Source organism: Rutidosis leptorrhynchoides, chromosome 6 (genome assembly GCF_046630445.1).
Source record: "Rutidosis leptorrhynchoides isolate AG116_Rl617_1_P2 chromosome 6, CSIRO_AGI_Rlap_v1, whole genome shotgun sequence".
Lineage (NCBI taxonomy): Eukaryota > Viridiplantae > Streptophyta > Magnoliopsida > Asterales > Asteraceae > Rutidosis > Rutidosis leptorrhynchoides.
This window is the reverse complement of record NC_092338.1, coordinates 247,988,420-248,008,282: the sequence shown is the minus strand read 5'-3', so window position 1 is coordinate 248,008,282 and position 19,863 is coordinate 247,988,420.

Here is a 19,863-nt window from a genome sequence, read left to right as displayed (position 1 = left end):
GTATGAAAGCCGATGTTGATAAATACGTAGGGGAATGTTTGACGTGTTCTAAGGTCAAAGCGGAGCATCAGAAACCATCAGGTCTACTTCAACTACCCGAAATCCCAGAATGGAAATGGGAAAATATTACCAAGGATTTCATCACTAAATTGCCAAAGACTGCAAGTGGTTTTGATACTATTTGGGTAATAGTTGATCGTCTTACCAAATTAGCACACTTCCTGCCAATAACAGAAGATGACAAGATGGAGAAGTTAGCACGACTGTATTTGAAGGAAGTCGTCTCCATACATGGAATACCAATCTCTATTATCTCTGATAGGGATGGCAGATTTATTTCAAGATTCTGGCAGACATTACAGCAAGCATTAGGAACTCGTCTAGACACGAGTACTGCTTATCATCCACAAACTGATGGGTAGAGCGAAAGGACAATACAAACGCTTGAAGACATACTACGAGCATGTGTTATTGATTTCGGAAACAGTTGGGATCGACATCTACCGTTAGCAGAATTTTCCTACAACAACAGCTACCATTCAAGCATTGAGATGGCGCCGTTTGAAGCACTTTATGGTAGAAAGTGCTGGTCTCCGATTTTTTGGAGTGAAGTGGGAGATAGATAGATTACGGGTCCAGAGATAATACAAGGAACTACCGAGAAGATCATCCAAATTCAACAACGGTTGAAAACCGCCCAAAGTCGACAAAAGAGCTGCGCTGACATTAAAAGAAAAGATATAGAATTTGAAATTGGAGAGATGGCCATGCTTAAGGTTGCACCTTGGAAAGGCGTTGTTCGATTTAGTTAACAAGGAAAATTAAATCCAAGATATATTGGACGATTCAAGATTATTGATCGTGTCGGACCAGTAGCTTACCGACTTGAGTTACCTCAACAACTCGTGGCTGTACATAACACTTTCAACGTCTCAAATTTTAAGAAATGTTTTACTAAAGAAGATCTCACTATTCCGTTAGACGAAATCTAAATCAACGAAAAACTTCAATTCATCGAAGAACCCGTCGAAATAATGGATCGTGAGGTTAAAAGACTTAAGCAAAACAAGATACCAATTGTTAAGGTTCGATGGAATGGTCGTAGAGGACCTGAGTTCACCTGGGAACAAGAAGATCAGATGAAGAAGAAATACCCGCACTTATTTCCAGAAGATACGTCAACACCTCCGACTGCTTAAAATTTCGGGACAAAATTTATTTAACGGGTAGGTACTGTAGTGACCCGAACTTTTCCATGTTTATATATATTAAATAAAATTGATATTTACATGATTAAGTGTTTCCAACATGTTAAGAAATCAAACTTGTTAAGACTTGATTAATTAAAATAGGTTTCATATAGACAATTGACCACCCAAGTTGACCGGTGATTCACGAACGTTAAAACTTGTAAAAACTATATGATGACATATATATGATTATATATATAGTTAAAATGATATTATGATAAGTAAGTATCTCATTAGGTATTTTAACAATGAGTTATATACATAAAATTGTGTTTATTGAATTAAGAAACTCGAAACGATATATATAACGATTATCGTTATAACAACGTCTTACTAATTACATATGAATCATATTAAGATATTGTTACACTATGTTTAATCATGATAAATGATAAGTAAACATGTCATTATGTATATTAACAATGAACTAAATATGTAAAAACAAGACTACTAACTTAAGGATTTCGAAACGAGACATATATGTAACGATTATCGTTGTAACGACATTTAAATGTATATATATCATATTAAGATATATTAATATATCATAATATCATGATAATATAATAATTTAACATCTCATTAGATATAATAAATATTGAGTTAACAACATTTAACAAGATCGTTAACTTAAAGGTTTCAAATCAACATTTACATGTAACGACTAACGATGACTTAACGACTCAGTTAAAATGTATATACATGTAGTGTTTTAATATTTATTCATACACTTTTGAAAGACTTCAAGACACTTATCAAAATACGTCTACTTAACAAAAATTTTTACAATTAAATCCTCGTTCAGTTTCATCAACAATTCTACTCGTATGCACCCGTATTCGTACTCGTACAATACACAGCTTTTAGATGTATGTACTATTGGTATATACACTCCAATGATCAGCTCTTAGCAGCCCATGTGAGTCACATAACACATGTGGGAACCACCATTTGGCAATTAGCATGAAATATCTCATAAAATTACAAAAATATTAGTAATCATTCATGACTTATTTACATGAAAACAAAATTTCATATCCTTTATATCTAATCCATATACCAACGACCAAAAACATCTACAAACACTTTCATTCTTCAATTTTCTTCATCTAATTGATCTCTCTCAAGTTTCATCTTCATGTTCTAAGTGTTCTTCATAAATTCTACAAGTTCTAGTTTCATAAAATCAAGAATACTTCCAAGTTTACTAGCTGACTTCCAATATTGTAAAGTGATCATCCAACCTGAAGAAATCCTTGTTGTTTACATTAAGATATCATTCTAAATCAAGGTAATACACATATACAAGCTTTGATTCAATTCCTATAACTATAACTATCTTAATTCGAGTGATAATCTTACTTGAACTTGTTTTCGTGTCATGATTCTACTTCGAGAACTTTCAAGCCATCCAAGATCCTTTGAAGCTAGATCATTTCTTGTCACTTCCAGTAGGTTTATCCACAAAACTTGAGGTAGTAATGATGTTCATAACATCATTCGATTCATATATATAAAACTACCTTATTCGAAGTAACACTGTAGGCTGTTTTGGGTGGTAATGAAGCTAGATCACTAGAACATAGTTTAGTTAATTCCAAACTTGTTCGCAAATAAAAGTTAATCCTTCTAAATTGACTTTTTAAAATAAACTAAACACATGTTCTATATCTATATGATATGCTAACTTAATGATTTAAAACCGGAAAACATGAAAAACACCGTAAAACCGGATATACGCCGTCGTAGTAACACCGCGGGCTGTTTTGGGTTAGGTAATTAAAAACTATAATAAACTTTGATTTAAAAGTTGTTCTTCTGGTAAAATTATTTTTCTTATGAACATGAAACTATATCCAAAAATCATGGTTAAACTCAAAGTGGAAGTATGTTTTCCAAAATAGTCATCTAGAAGTCGTTCTTTCGACTGAAATGACTACCTTTACAAAAACGACTTGTAACCTATATTTCAGACTATAAACTTATACTTTTTCTGTTTAGATTCATAAACTTAAGTTCAATATGAAACCATAGCAACTTGAAACACTCAAAACGGATTTAAAACGAAGAAGTTATGGGTAAAACAAGATTGGATATTTTTGCTTGTTGTAGCTACGTGAAAATTGGTAACAAATTTATATTAATCATATCCTAGCTAACTTATATTGTATTATACATGTATTCTAATATATTATGTAATCTTGGGATACCATAGACACATATGCAAATATTTCAACATATCATATCGACCCATCTATATATATTATTTGGAACAACCATAGACACTCTATATGCAGTAATGTTGGAGTTAACTATACTGGGTTGAGGTTGATTCTAAAAATATATATACTTTGAGTTGTGATCTAGCGTGAGACATGTATACACTGGGTCGTGGATTGATTCAAGATAATATATATCGATTTATTTATGTACATCTAATTGTGGACAACTAGTTGTAGGTTACTAACGAGGACAGCTGACTTAATAAACTTAAAATATCAAAATGTATTAAAAGTGTTGTAAATGTATTTTGAACATACTTTGATATATATGTATATATTTGTTATAGGTTCGTGAATCGACCAGTGGCCAAGTCTTACTTCCCGACGAAGTAAAAATCTGTGAAAGTGAGTTATAGTCCCACTTTTAAAATCTAATTTTTTTAGATGAGAATACATGCAGTTTTATAAATGTTTTACGAAATAGATACAAGTAAATGAAACTACATTATATGGGTGAATGATCGAAGCTGAATATGCCCCTTTTGCTTGGTAACCTAAGAATTAGTAAACCGATCTACTAATTGACGCGAATTCTAAAGATAGATCTATTGGGCCTAACGAACCCCATCTAAAGTACCAGATGCTTTAGTACTTCGAATTCGTTTTTATCATGTCCGAAGGATTTCCCGGAATGATAGGGGATATTCTTATATGCATCTTGTTAATGTCGGTTACCAGGTGTTCACCATATGAGTGAAATTTATCTTTATGTATGGGATGTATATTGAAATATGAAATCTTGTGGTCTATTATTATGATTTGATAATATATAGGTTAAACCTATAACTCACCAACATTTTTATTGATGTTTTAAGCATGTTTATTCTCAGGTGATTATTAAGAGCTTCCGCTATTGCATACTAAAATAAGGATAAGATTTGGAGTCCATGCTTGTATGATATTATGTAAAAACTACATTCAAGAAACTTATTTTTTTATGTAATAAATTCTTATTGTAAACCATTATGTAATGGTCGTGTGTAAACGGTATATTTTAGATTATCATTATTTGATAATCTACGTAATTCTTTTTAAACCTTTATCGATAAAATAAAGGTTATGGTTATTTTAAAAATGAATGCAGTCTTTGAAAAACGTCTCATATAGAGGTCAAAACCTCGCGACGAAATCAATTAATATGGAACGTTTATAATCAATATGAACGGGACATTTCAGTGAACATCATTACTACCTCAATTTTAGTAGGTAAACCTACTGGAAATGACAAAAATTGATCTAGCTTCAAAGGATTGGATGGCTTGAAAGTTCTTGAAGTAGAATCATGACATGGAAACAAGTTCAAGTAAGATTATCATTCGATTTAAGATTGTTATAGTTATAGAAATTAAATCAAAGTATGAATATGAGTATTACCTTGATTTAGAAAGATAACTACTGTAAATAACAAAGATTTCTTGAGATTGGATGATCACTTGAAATGGAATTGCAAGATTGGAGGTAAGCTAGTAACCTTGAAAGTGTTCTTGATGTGTTCTTGAGTTGTTGTTTTGTAAGTTGTTTTATGTTTGGATTTTTGAGCTAGATTGAGCTAGATTTTGATGAAGATGATGAAGAACACTTAGAACAATGGAAGAAAACTTGAGAGAGAGTAATTTGATTCAAGAAAATTGCAAAGTTAATGTGTTTATGGTTGGTGAAGTTCACGTGAAAATGGGGAGTCCATATAGGCTCCATTAGTTTGTAATTCTGTGAGATATTTCATGCTAGTTGCCAAATGATGGTTCCCACATGTGTTGGTGACTCACAAGGGCTGCTAAGAGCTGAATTATTATGTGTATATACCAATAGTATATACGTCTAGGAGCTGGGTATTGTACGAGTACGAATACGGGTGCATACGAGTAGAATTGTTGATGAAAATGAATGAGAATGCAATTGTAAGCATTTTTGTTAAGTAGAAGTACTTTGATATGTGTCTTGAAGTCTTTCAAAAGTGTACTACTACATCGTAATATAGTACATGTATATACATTTTAACTGAGTCGTTAAGTCATCGTTAGTCGTTACAAGTAAGTGTTGTTTTGAAACCTTTAAGTTAACGATCTCATTTAATGTTGTTAACCCATTGTTTATTATATCGAATGAGATGTTAAATTATTACACTATCATGATATTATGATGTATGAATATATCTTAGTATGATATATATACATTAAAGTGTCGTTACAACGATAATCGTTACATATATGCCTCGTTTTGAAATCCTTAAGTTAGTAGTCTTGTTTTTACATATGTAGTTCATTGTTAACATACTTAATGATATACTTAATTATTATTTTATCATGTTACCTATATATATATATATATATATATATATATATATATATATATATATATATATATATATATATATAACATCATATAATTTTTACAAGTTTTAACGTTCGTGAATCGGCAGTCAACTTGGGTGGTCAATTGTCTACCTAAACTCATATCAAATAATCAAGTCTTAACAAGTTTGATTGCTTAACATGTTGGAAACATTTATTCAAGTAAATAATAATCTTATATAATATATAATCATGGAAATTTTCGAGTCACTACAGTACCTACCCGTTAAATAAATTTCGTCCCAAAATTTTAAGCTATTGGAGGTGTTGACACATCTTCTGGAAATAAGTGTGGGTATTTCTTCTTCATCTGATCTTCACACTCCTAGGTGAACTCGGGTCCTCTACGAGCATTCCATCGAACCTTAACGATTGGTATTTTGTTTTGCTTAAGTCCTTTAACCTCACGATCCATTATTTCGACTGGTTCTTCAATGAATTGAAGTTTTTCGATGATTTTAATTTCATCTAAAGGAATAGTGAGATCTTCTTTAGCTAAGCACTTCTTCAGATTCAAGACGTGAAAGGTATTATGTACATTGGCGAGTTGTTGAGGTAATTCAAGTCTGTAGGCTACAGGTCCGACACGATCTAAAATCTTGAATGGTCCAATGTATCTTGGATTTAGTTTCCCCCGTTTACCAAATCGAACAACGCCTTTTGATAATACTAAAAACGAACATATATTTCATAGCATTATTCCTCAAGAAAGACAAGCTTTTAGTTGCAATTGTTCTATTTACAAGTGATATTCATTTAAATAATAAAAGGTGAAGACAAAAGACAGATTCGACGAACTGAAGACGCAAACGACCAAAAAGCTCAAAAGTACAAAATACAATCAATAAGGTTCCAATTATTGATAAGAAACGTCTCAAAATTACAAGAGTACAAGATTCAAAACGCAAAGTACAAGATATTAAATTGTACGCAAGGACGTTCGAAAATCCGGAACCGGGACCAGAGTCAACTCTCAACGCTCGACGCAACGGACTAAAAATTTCAAGTCAACTATGCACATGAATATAATATAATATATAATTAATTCTTAAAATTAATATATATATTATATTATATTTAAAAACCGTCGGTATAAAAAAATAAAGACTTTTGAGTCTCCCCAGCTGGCCATGCGATCGCATGGCCTGGAAGGCATAAATCCATGCGATCGCATGGTGCACAGTTCCAGCCCACATGCCTATAAAAATCGAGCTTTGGTTCACCATAAAAACACATCTTTTTCTTCTTCACTCAAACGTAGTATATGTATATATAATTTATATTTTAATTTTAATTTTAATTTTAAATCCTAATAATAAGGGTGTGTTAGCGAATGTTGTAAGGGTGTAAGTCGCAATTCTGTCCGGGTAACGCTACGCTATTTTTAATCATTGTAAGTTATGTTCAACCTTTTTAATTTAATGTCTCGTAGCTAAGTTATTATTATGCTTATTTAATCCGAAGTAATCATGATGTTGGGCTAAAAATATTAAAATTGGGTAATTGGGCTTTGTACCATAATTGGGGTTTGGACAAAAGAACGACACTTGTGGAAATTAGACTATGGGCTATTAATGGGCTTTATATTTGTTTAACTAAATGATAGTTTGTTAATTTTAATATAAAGATTTACAATTGGATGTCCCTATAAATAACCATATACACTCAATCGGACACGATGGGCGGGATATTTATATGTACGAATAATCGTTCATTTAACCGGACACGGGAATGGATTAATAGCCACTCGAATTATTAAAACAGGGGTGAAATTATGTACAAAGACACTTGGCATAATTGATAACAAAGTATTAAAACCTTGGGTTACACTCAGTCGACATCCTGGTGTAATTATTAAACAAAGTATTAAAATCTTGTTACAGTTTAAGTCCCCAATTAGTTGGAATATTTAACTTCGGGTATAAGGATAATTTGACGAGGACACTCGCACTTTATATTTATGACTGATGGACTGTTATGGACAAAAACCAGACGGACATATTAAATAATCCAGGACAAAGGACAATTAACCCATGGGCATAAAACTAAAATCAACACGTCAAACATCATGATTACGGAAGTTTAAATAAGCATAATTCTTTTATTTCATATTTAATTTCCTTTATTTTAAAATTAATTGCACTTCTAATTATCGCACTTTTATTTTTTGTTATTGTATTTAATTGCACTTTTAATTATCGTACTTTTTAATTATCGCAAGTTTATTTTATCGCACTTTTATTTATTGTAATTTCATTATCATTATTTACTTTACGCTTTAAATTAAGTCTTTTATTTATTCAATATTTTACATTTTGTTTTAACTGCGACTAAAGTTTTTAAAATCGACAAACCGGTCATTAAACGGTAAAAACCCCCCTTTATAATAATAATATTACTTATATATATATTTGTATTTTTATAAAATAAAACTAATATAGCGTTAAGCTTTGATTAAAAGATTTTCCCTGTGGAACGAACCGGACTTACTAAAAACTACACTACTGTACGATTAGGTACACTGCCTATAAGTGTTGTAGCAAGGTTTAAGTATATCCATTCAATAAATAAATAAATATCTTGAGTAAAAAATTTATCGTATTTAATAGTATTTCCTTATAAAATTTAATAGTATTTTATACCCCTTAGCTTTAACATCAAGTATTTTTGGCGCCACTGCCAGGGACCTTTCTTGCTTAAAAGCCGGAAGCGCAACGCTAAATAAAAAAAAATTTATTTTTAGTTTACTTTTATTAAAATACGCTTTTGTAAAAATACGTTTTAATATATTCGAAAATATAAAAATAAAAACAAAAATATAAATATTTTTAAGAGTTTGTTAAATATTTAAGTTATATAACAGTTTCTTTATATTTATTTTATAAAAATATAAGTTTTATTTAATTTATAAAAATATATTATATAAATATTTAAAACAGAAAAAATAAACACAGCAAATTAAAAAAAAATAATAAACTCTCGTGCCTGCTACTGTAGCAGCCCGTAACCTGGCCTAAAATCCTGGCTCATGCGATCGCATGAGCACGAAGGCATAAACTCATGCGATCGCATGAGCCCGAAGGCATAAACTCATGCGATCGCATGAGAGTGTCTGACACGCCAACAGGAAACCCTAACTGCATTAATTACGGTGTATTATTATTATTATTTAATAAACCCTAATTAGGTTTTAATATTTTATTATTTAGTTTAATTTTAGTTTTTAATTTATTTTATATTTAATTAAATTAGTTTATTTAAATTGTAAAATTAATAGTTTTATTAAATAAATAATATAAAAATAATATTTTTACAAAAAATTGTACTTTTTACAACTTTTAGTATATTTTTATATTTTGTTTTTTTTATTGTTTTAGCGTAATTTTTTGTATTTTTCGCTCGTATTTAGTTTTAATTCATAGTTTTTGCCATAGTTATTTTTATTTCTAGATTTTTAGGCTTTGCCGTAAAATCCCTTAAGTGTTTTTTTTTAGACTAAGATTTAGGTGATTTAGAATTTTGCGACGCCTTTTTAAGTTTTAGTACCTTTTTAAGATATTGCCATTTGGGATATAGTTTTACTTGTAAGCTTTAATATTTTTAGACGCCTTTTACCTATGTATCAATTATCATTCCAATTAGTAATCTCAATTTGCGATTATAATTTTAAGTTAGTGATAGTAATAAGGTTGGGTTAGTCGAGTGTTTTTAAGTTCTATAAGTCATTTTTTTATTATTTCTTATTTTTCGACGCCTTTTATTTTTTCGATCTTTTATTTTTCGACCTTTTTCGACGCACTCTTTTTCTTTCTTATTTCTCGCTATTCTAGTTTTAGGCCATAGATTTTTTTTCTACTTCTTATCTATACTTCTTAAAATTACGAAAATTTATTTTAAGTGGTTAAATTGATAGACATCAAAATTTTCTGGTTCGTAGTAATAGTTGGATTTGTACGTGGACCGGGTTATTGGAGTCAAACAGTCCTCAATTATATTGAGACCAAACCAATCCTGTGAAATGTCCCGTTCTTATTGATTAAAAACGTTCCATATTAATTGATTTCGTTGCGAGGTTTTGAATTCTATATGAGACGTTTTTCAAAGACTGCATTCATTTTAAAACAAACCATAACCTTTATTTCATCAATAAAGGTTTAAAAAGCTTTACGTAGATTATCAAATAATGATAATCTAAAATATCCTGTTTACACACGACCATTACATAATGGTTTACAATACAAATATGTTACAACAAAATAAGTTTCTTGAATGCAGTTTTTACACAATATCATACAAGCATGGACTCCTAATCTCGTCCTTATTTAAGTATGCGACACCGGAAACTCTTAATAATCACCTGAGAATAAACATGCTTAAAACGTCAACAAAAATGTTGGTGAGTTATAGGTTTAACCTATATATATCAAATCATAATAATAGACCACAATATTTCATATTTCAATACACATCCCATACATAGAGATAAAAATCATTCATATGGTGAACACCTGGTAACCGACAATAACAAGATGCATATATAAGAATATCCCCATCATTCCGGGACACCCTTCGGATATGATATAAATTTCGAAGTACTAAAGCATCCGGTACTTTGGATGGGGTTTGTTAGGCCCAATAGATCTATCTTTAGGATTCGCGTCAATTAGGGTGTCTGTTCCCTAAATCTTAGATTACCAGACTTAATAAAAAGGGGCATATTCAATTTCAATAATTCAACCATAGAATGTAGTTTCACGTGCTTATGTCTATTTTGTAAATCATTTATAAAACCTGCATGTATTCTCATCCCAAAAATATTAGATTTTAAAAGTGGGACTATAACTCACTTTCACAGATTTTTACTTCGTCGGGAAGTAATACTTGGCCACTGGTTGATTCACGAACCTATAACAATATATACATATATATCAAAGTATGTTCAAAATATATTTACAACACTTTTAATATATTTTGATATTTTAAGTTTATTAAGTCAGCTGTCCTCGTTAGTAACCTACAACTAGTTGTCCACAGTTAGATGTACAGAAATAAATCGATAAATATTATCTTGAATCAATCCACGACCCAGTGTATACGTATCTCAGTATTGATCACAACTCAAACTATATATATTTTGGAATCAACCTCAACCCTGTATAGCTAACTCCAACATTCACATATAGAGTGTCTATGGTTGTTCCGAAATATATATAGATGTGTCGACATGATAGGTCGAAACATTGTATACGTGTCTATGGTATCTCAAGATTACATAATATAAAATACAAGTTGATTAAGTTATGGTTGGAATAGATTTGTTACCAATTTTCACGTAGCTAAAATGAGAAAAATTATCCAATCTTGTTTTACCCACAACTTCTTCATTTTAAATCCGTTTTGAGTGAATCAAATTGCTATGGTTTCATATTGAACTCTATTTTATGAATATAAACATAAAATGTATAGGTTTATAGTCAGAAAAATAAGTTACAAGTCGTTTTTGTAAAGGTAGTCATTTCAGTCGAAAGAATGACGTCTAGATGACCATTTTAGAAAACATACTTCCACTTTGAGTTTAACCATAATTTTTGAATATAGTTTTATGTTCATAATAAAAATCATTTTCTCAGAATAACAACTTTTAAATCAAAGTTTATCATAGTTTTTAATTAACTAACCCAAAACAGCCCGCGGTGTTACTACGACGGCGTAAATTCGGTTTTACGGTATTTTTCATGTTTCCAGGTTTTAAATCATTAAGTTAGCATATCATATAGATATAGAACATGTGTTTAGTTGATTTTAAAAGTCAATTTAGAAGGATTAGCTTTTATTTGCGAACAAGTTTAGAATTAACTAAACTATGTTCTAGTGATTACAAGTTTAAACCTTCGAATAAGATAGCTTTATATGTATGAATCGAATGATGTTATGAACATCATTACTACCTCAAGTTCCTTGGATAAACCTACTGGAAATGAGAAAAATAGATCTAGCTTCAAAGGATCCTTGGATGGCTTGAAAGTTCTTGAAGCAGAATCATGACACGAAAACAATTACAAGTAAGATTTCCACTCGAAATAAGATTGTTATAGTTATAGAAATTGAATTAAAGTTTGAATATGATTATTACCTTGTATTAGAAAGATAACCTACTGTAAGTAACAAAGGTTTCTTGATCTTGGATGATTACTTGGAATGGATTTAGAAAACTTGGAAGTAAACTTGCAATCTAGGAAGAATCTTGATTTTATGAAACTAGAACTTTTGGAATTTATGAAGAACACTTAGAACTTGAAGATAGAACTTGAGAGAGATCAATTAGATGAAGAAAATTGAAGAATGAAAGTGTTTGTAGGTGTTTTTGGTCGTTGGTGTATGGATTAGATATAAAGGATATGTAATTTTGTTTTCATGTAAATAAGTCATGAATGATTACTCATATTTTTTGTAATTTTATGAGATATTTCATGCTAGTTGCCAAATGATGGTTCCCACATGTGTTAGGTTACTCACATAGGCTGCTAAGAGCTGATCATTGGAGTGTATATACCAATAGTATATACATCTAAAAGCTGTGTATTGTACGAGTACGAATACGGGTGTATACGAGTAGAATTGTTGATGAAACTGAATGAGGATGTAATTGTAAGCATTTTTGTTAAGTAGAAATATTTTGATAAGTGTCTTGAAGTCTTTCAAAAGTGTATGAATACATATTAAAACACTACATGTATATACATTTTAACTGAGTCGTTAAGTCATCGTTAGTCGTTACATGTAAATGTTGTTTTGAAACCTTTAGGTTAACGATCTTGTTGAATGTTGTTAACCCATTGTTTATTATAACAAATGAGATGTTAAATTTTTATATTATCATGATATTATGATATATAATATATCTTAGTATGATGTATATACAGTTAAATGTCGTTACAACGATAATCGTTACATATATGTCTTGTTTCGAAATCATTAAGTTAGTAGTCTTATTTTTACATATGTATTTCATTGTTAATACACTTAATAATATATTTACTTATCATTTAACATAATTAACCAAGTGTATCAATATCCTAATATGATTCATATGTACCTAGTAAGACGTTGTTATAACGATAATCGTTATATATATCGTTTTCGAGTTTCTTAAATTAATAGTCTCATTTTTGTGTATATAACTCATTGTTAAAATACCTAATGAGATACATACTTATAATAAAATCATGTTAACTATATATATAACCATATATATGTCATCGTATAGTTTTTACAAGTTCTAACGTTCGTGAATCACCGGTCAACTTGGGTGGTCAATTGTCTATATGAAACCTATTTCAATTAATCAAGTCTTAACAAGTTTGATTGCTTAACATGTTGGAAACACTTAATCATGTAAATAACAATTTCATTTAATATATATATATATAAATATGGAAAAGTTCGGGTCACTACAGTACCTACCCGTTAAATAAATTTCGTCCCGAAATTTTAAGCAGTTGGAGGTGTTGACGTATCTTCTGGAAATAAATGCGGGTATTTCTTCTTCATCTGATCTTCTCATTCCCAGGTGAAATCGGGTCCTCTGCGAGCATTCCATCGAACCTTAACAATTGGTATCTTATTTTGCTTAAGTCTTTTAACCTCACGATCCATTATTTCGACGGGTTCTTCGATAAATTGAAGTTTTTCGTTGATTTTGATTTCATCTAACGGAATAGTGAGATCTTCTTTAGCAAAATATTTCTTCAAATTCGAGACGTGGAAAGTGTTATGTACAGCCGCGAGTTGTTGAGGTAATTCAAGTCGGTAAGCTACTGGTCCGACACGATCAATAATCTTGAATGGTCCAATATACCTTGTATTTAATTTCCCTCATTTACCAAATCGAACAACGCCTTTCCAAGGTGCAACTTTAAGCATGACCATCTCTATAATTTCAAATTCTATATCTTTTCTTTTAATGTCAGCGTAGCTCTTTTGTCGACTTTGGGCGGTTTTCAACCGTTGTTGAATTTGGATGATCTTCTCGGTAGTTTCTTGTATTATCTCCAGACCCGTAATCTGTCTATCCCCCACTTCACTCCAACAAATCGGAGACCTGCACTTTCTACCATAAAGTGCTTCAAACGGCGCCATCTCAATGCTTGAATGGTAGCTGTTGTTGTAGGAAAATTCTGCTAACGGTAGATGTCAATCCCAACTGTTTCCGAAATTAATAACACATGGTCGTAGCATGTCTTCAAGCGTTTGTATCGTCCTTTCGCTCTGCCCATCAGTTTGTGGATGATAGGCAGTACTCATGTCTAGACGAGTTCCTAATGCTTGCTGTAATGTCTGCCAGAATCTTGAAATAAATCTACCATCCCTATCAGAGATAATAGAGATAGGTATTCCATGTCTGGAGACGACTTCCTTCAAATACAGTCGTGCTAACTTCTCCATCTTGTCATCTTCTCTTATTGGCAGGAAGTGTGCTGATTTGGTGAGACGGTCAACTATTACCCAAATAGTATCAAAACCACTTGCAGTCCTTGGCAATTTAGTGATGAAATCCATGGTAATGTTTTCCCATTTCCATTCCGGGATTTCGGGTTATTGAAGTAGACCTGATGGTTTCTGATGCTCAGCTTTGACCTTAGAACACGTCAAACATTCTCCTACGTATTTAGCAACATCGGCTTTCATACCCGGCCACCAAAATTGTTTCTTGAGATCCTTGTACATCTTCCCCGTTCCAGGATGTATTGAGTATCTGGTTTTATGAGCTTCTCTAAGTACCATTTCTCTCATATCTCCAAATTTTGGTACCCAAATCCTTTCAGTCCTATACCAGGTTCCGTCTTCCCGAATATTAAGATGCTTCTCCAATCCTTTGGGTATTTCATCCTTTAAATTTTCCTCTTTTAAAACTCCTTGTTGCACCTCCTTTATTTGAGTAGTAAGGTTATTATGAATCATTATATTCATAGATTTTACTCGAATGGGTTCTCTGTCCTTCCTGCTCAAAGCATCGGCTACCACATTTGCCTTCCCCGGGTGGTAACGAATCTCAAAGTCATAATCATTCAATAATTCAATCCACCTACGCTGCCTCATATTCAGTTGTTTCTGATTAAATATGTGTTGAAGACTTTTGTGGTTGGTATATATAATACTTTTGACCCCATATAAGTAGTGCCTCCAAGTCTTTAATGCAAAAACAACCGCGCCTAATTCTAAATCATGCGTCGTATAATTTTGTTCGTGAATCTTCAATTGTCTAGACGCATAAGCAATCACCTTCGTTCGTTGCATTAATACACAACCGAGACCTTGCTTTGATGCATCACAATAAATCACAAAATCATCATTCCCTTCAGGCAATGACAATATAGGTGCCGTAGTTAGCTTTTTCTTCAATAACTTAAACGCTTTCTCTTGTTCATCATTCCATTCAAATTTCTTCCCTTTATGCGTTAATGCAGTCAAGGGTTTTGCTATTCTGGAAAAGTCTTGGATGAACCTTCTGTAGTAACCAGCTAGTCCTAAAAACTGGCGTATGTGTTTCGGAGTTTTCGGGGTTTCCCACTTTTCATCAGTTTCTATCTTTGCCGGATCTACCTTAATACCTTCTTTGTTCACTATGTGACCGAGGAATTGAACTTCTTCCAACCAAAATACTTCTAACACCTTTCTCAAATGTTCACCGTATTCTTGGTCATTCTTTGAGTAAATAAGTATGTCATCAATGAAAACAATGACAAACTTGTCAAGGTATGGTACACACACTCGGTTCATAAGGTCCATGAACACAGCTAGTGCATTAGTTAAACCAAACGGCATGACCATAAACTCGTAATGACCGTAACGTGTACTGAAAGCAGTCTTTGGAATATCATCTTCTTTCACCCGCATTTGATGATACCCGGAACGTAAGTCAATCTTTGAATAAACAGACGAGCCTTGTAGTTGATCAAATAAGTCGTCGATTCTCGGTAGTGGGTAGCGGTTCTTGATGGTAAGTTTGTTCAACTCTCAGTAGTCGGTACACAACCTGAATGTACCATCTTTCTTCTTGACAAACAAAACAGGAGCTCCCCACGGTGATGCGCTTGGTCGAATGAAACCACGCTCTAAAAGTTCTTGTAGTTGGCTTTGCAGTTCTTTCATCTCACTGGGTGTGAGTCTGTAAGGAGCACGAGCTATTGGTGCAGCTCCTGGTATAAGATCTATTTGAAATTCAACGGATCGATGTGGGGGTAATCCCGGTAATTCTTTCGGAAATACATCGGGAAATTCTTTTGCAATGGGAACATCATTGATGCTCTTTTCTTCAGTTTGTACTTTCTCGACGTGTGCTAGAACAGCATAGCAACCTTTTCTTATTAGTTTTTGTGCCTTCAAATTACTAATAAGATGTAGCTTCATGTTGCCCTTTTCTCCGTACACCATTAAGGGTTTTCCTTTTTCTCGTATAATGCGAATTGCATTTTTGTAACAAACAATCTCTACTTTCACTTCTTTCAACCAGTCCATACCGATTATCACATCAAAACTCCCTAACTCTACTGGTATCAAATCAATCTTAAATGTTTCGCTAAGCAGTTTAATTTCTCGATTCCGACATATATTATCTGCTGAAATTAATTTACCATTTACTAATTCGAGTAAAAATTTACTATCCAAAGGCGTCAATGGACAACTTAATTTAGCACAAAAATCTCTACTCATATAGCTTCTATCCGCACCCGAATCAAATAAAACGTAAGCAGATTTATTGTCAATAAGAAACGTACCCGTAACAAGCTCCGGGTCTTCCTGTGCCTCTGCCGCATTAATATTGAAAACTCTTCCGCGGCTTTGTCCATTCGTGTTCTCCTGGTTCGGGCAATTTCTAATAATGTGGCCCGGTTTTCCACATTTATAACAAACTACATTGGCATAACTTGCTCCGACACTACTTGCTCCGCCATTACTCATTCCGACACCATTTGTTCCTTTCGTTCTATTAACCCCTGGTCCATAGACCTCACACTTTGCCGTGCTATGACCATTTCTTTTACACTTGTTGCAAAATTTGGTGCAGAACCCCGAGTGATACTTTTCACACCTTTGGCATAGCTGCTTCTGATTGTTGTTATTGTTGCGGTTATTATTGTTGTTGGGATGATTGTTGTAGTTCTTGTTGTTGTTGTTGTTGTTGTTGTTGTTGTTGGGCCGTTTGTTGTAGTTGTGATTGATGTTGCGATTGTTGGGATAATTGTTGCGATTATTGTTGTAATTGCTGTTGTTGTTGTATTGGTGATTCTTATCACCGTTTTCCTCCCGCTTTCTTTTGACTTGCTTCACATTGGCCTCTTCAGCAGTCTGTTCTTTAATTCTTTCTTCAATCTGGTTCACTAGTTTGTGAGCCATTCTACATGCCTGTTGTATGGAGGCGGGCTCGTGTGAACTTATATCTTCTTGGATTCTTTCCGGTAATCCTTTCACAAACGCGTCGATCTTCTCTTCCTCATCTTCGAATACTCCCAGACACAATAGGTACAATTCTGTGAATCGTCTTTCGTACGTGGTAATATCAAATCCTTGGGTTCGTAACCCTCTAAGTTCTATCTTGAGCTTATTGAACTCGATTCCGGGACGGTATTTCTTGTTCATCAAGTGCTTGAATGCTGACCACGGTAGTGCGTACGCATCGTCTTGTCCCACTTGCTCTAGATAGGTATTCCACCATGTTAACGCAGAACCTGTGAAGGTATGCATAGCGTACTTCACTTTGTCCTCTTCAGTAAACTTACTTATGACAAACACCGATTCAACCTTCTCGGTCCACCGTTTCAATCCGATCGGTCCTTCGGTTCCATCAAATTCCAAAGGTTTGCAGGCAGTGAATTCTTTGTAGGTGCATCCTACACGATTTCCTGTACTGCTAGATCCAAGGTTATTGTTGGTATGTAGCGCAGCCTGTACTGCGGCTATGTTTGAAGCTAGAAAAGTACGGAATTCCTCTTCATTCATATTCACGGTGTGTCGAGCAGTCGGTGCCATTTCCTTCAAAATAGTCAAATGGAACAAGTTAATCATACAGAATATTAAGAGTAGTTAATAGTATTTCGTAGCATAATATGAACTCATTTATAAAAGCTTTTTCTTCATATTAGCATTTTATAAGTTTAAATTCGGGTAGTAACTACCCGTTAAGTTCATACTTAGTAGCTAATATACAATTCAACTACTACAATTCTATATGAAAAACTGATTATAATAATATTTCGCGTTCAAACTTTTACACAATATTTTACAAACTTACAATACCGCTTATTTTACATATAGCATGAAATATAGCACACAATAAATTTGATACTAGATGGTTGTGAAGATAATTCTAGCTAGTACACAAGTCGTTCAGCAAAGGCAATAAAGACACGTAATTCATATGTCCAGAAACAAGTCATGCATTCTGGTTTTACTAGGATTACTTCCCATCCTTGGTCTTGTGGAACATAACCGTTATGGCCGTTGATAAGACATCGTGTTGTAAAGTCGTCAAAGGGACGATTGTTACGTAATGTCCAACAGTCCCGTAACAATCTAAAAACCTCATTTCTTACCCCAATTACCGACTTCGTCACTTGTGGGAACGTTTTGTTTAATAGTTGTAGCCCGATGTTCTTGTTCTCACTTTGGTGAGAAGCGAACATTACTAATCCGTAAGCATAACATGCTTCTTTATGTTGCATGTTAGCCGCTTTTTCTAAATCACGAAGTCCATTATTCGGATATATTGAGTCAAAATAATTTCTTAACCCATTGCATAAAATAGCATTTGGGTTCCCCGCAATATATGCGTCAAAGTAAACACATCGTAACTTATGGATTTCCCAATGTGATATCCCCCATCTTTCGAACGAAAGCCTTTTATAAACCAAGGCATTCTTGGAACGTTCTTCGAATGTCTTACAAACTGATCTCGCCTTAAATAGTTGTGCCGAAGAATTCTGACCGACTCTAGACAAGATTTAGTCAATCATGTCTCCGTGTAGGTCTCTTAAAATATTAGGTTGTCTATCCATTTTGTGTTTTTATACTATAAAATAGACAAGAGTTAGATTAATAAAAAAAATATACTTATTAATACAAGCGATTTTTACATATATCATAAAGCATAAGCATACTATATTACATATATTACACCACACGAATACAACTATCTTATTCCGACTCGCTTGTTTCTTCTTCTTCAGTTTTGGTTCGTTTTGCCAAGTTTCTAGGGATATATGATGTTCCCCTAATACGAGCCGTCGTTTTCCACATTGGTTTAGAAAAACCTGGTGGTTTAGAGGTTCCCGGGTCATTGTTACAACTTAAGGACTTCGGGGGTTGACGATACATATAAAGTTCATCGGGGTTGGAATTAGATTTCTCTATTTTTATGCTCTTTCCCTTATTATTTTCTTTTGCCTTTTCAAATTCAGTTGGGGTAATTTCTATAACATCATCGGAATTCTCGTCGGAATCCGATTAATCGGAGAATTGGTAATCCTCCCAATATTTTGCTTCCTTGGCGGAAACACCATTGACCATAATTAACCTTGGTCGGTTGGTTGAGGATTTTCTTTTACTTAACCGTTTTATTATTTCCCCCACCGGTTCTATTTCTTCATCCGGTTCCGATTCTTTTTCCGGTTCCGATTCTTCTTCCGGTTCCGACTCTTCTTCCGGTTCCTCTTCGGGAACTTGTGAATCAGTCCACGAATCATTCCAATTTACATTTGACTCTTCATTATTATTAGGTGAGTCAATGGGACTTGTTCTTGAGGTAGACATCTATCACATAATATCAAACGCGTTAAGAGATTAATATATCACATAATATTCACATGTTAAAAATATATAGTTTCCAACAAAATTTGTTAAGCAATCATTTTTCAAGTAAACACGGTCGAAGTCCAGACTCATTAATGCATCCTAACAAACTCGATAAGACACAATAATGCA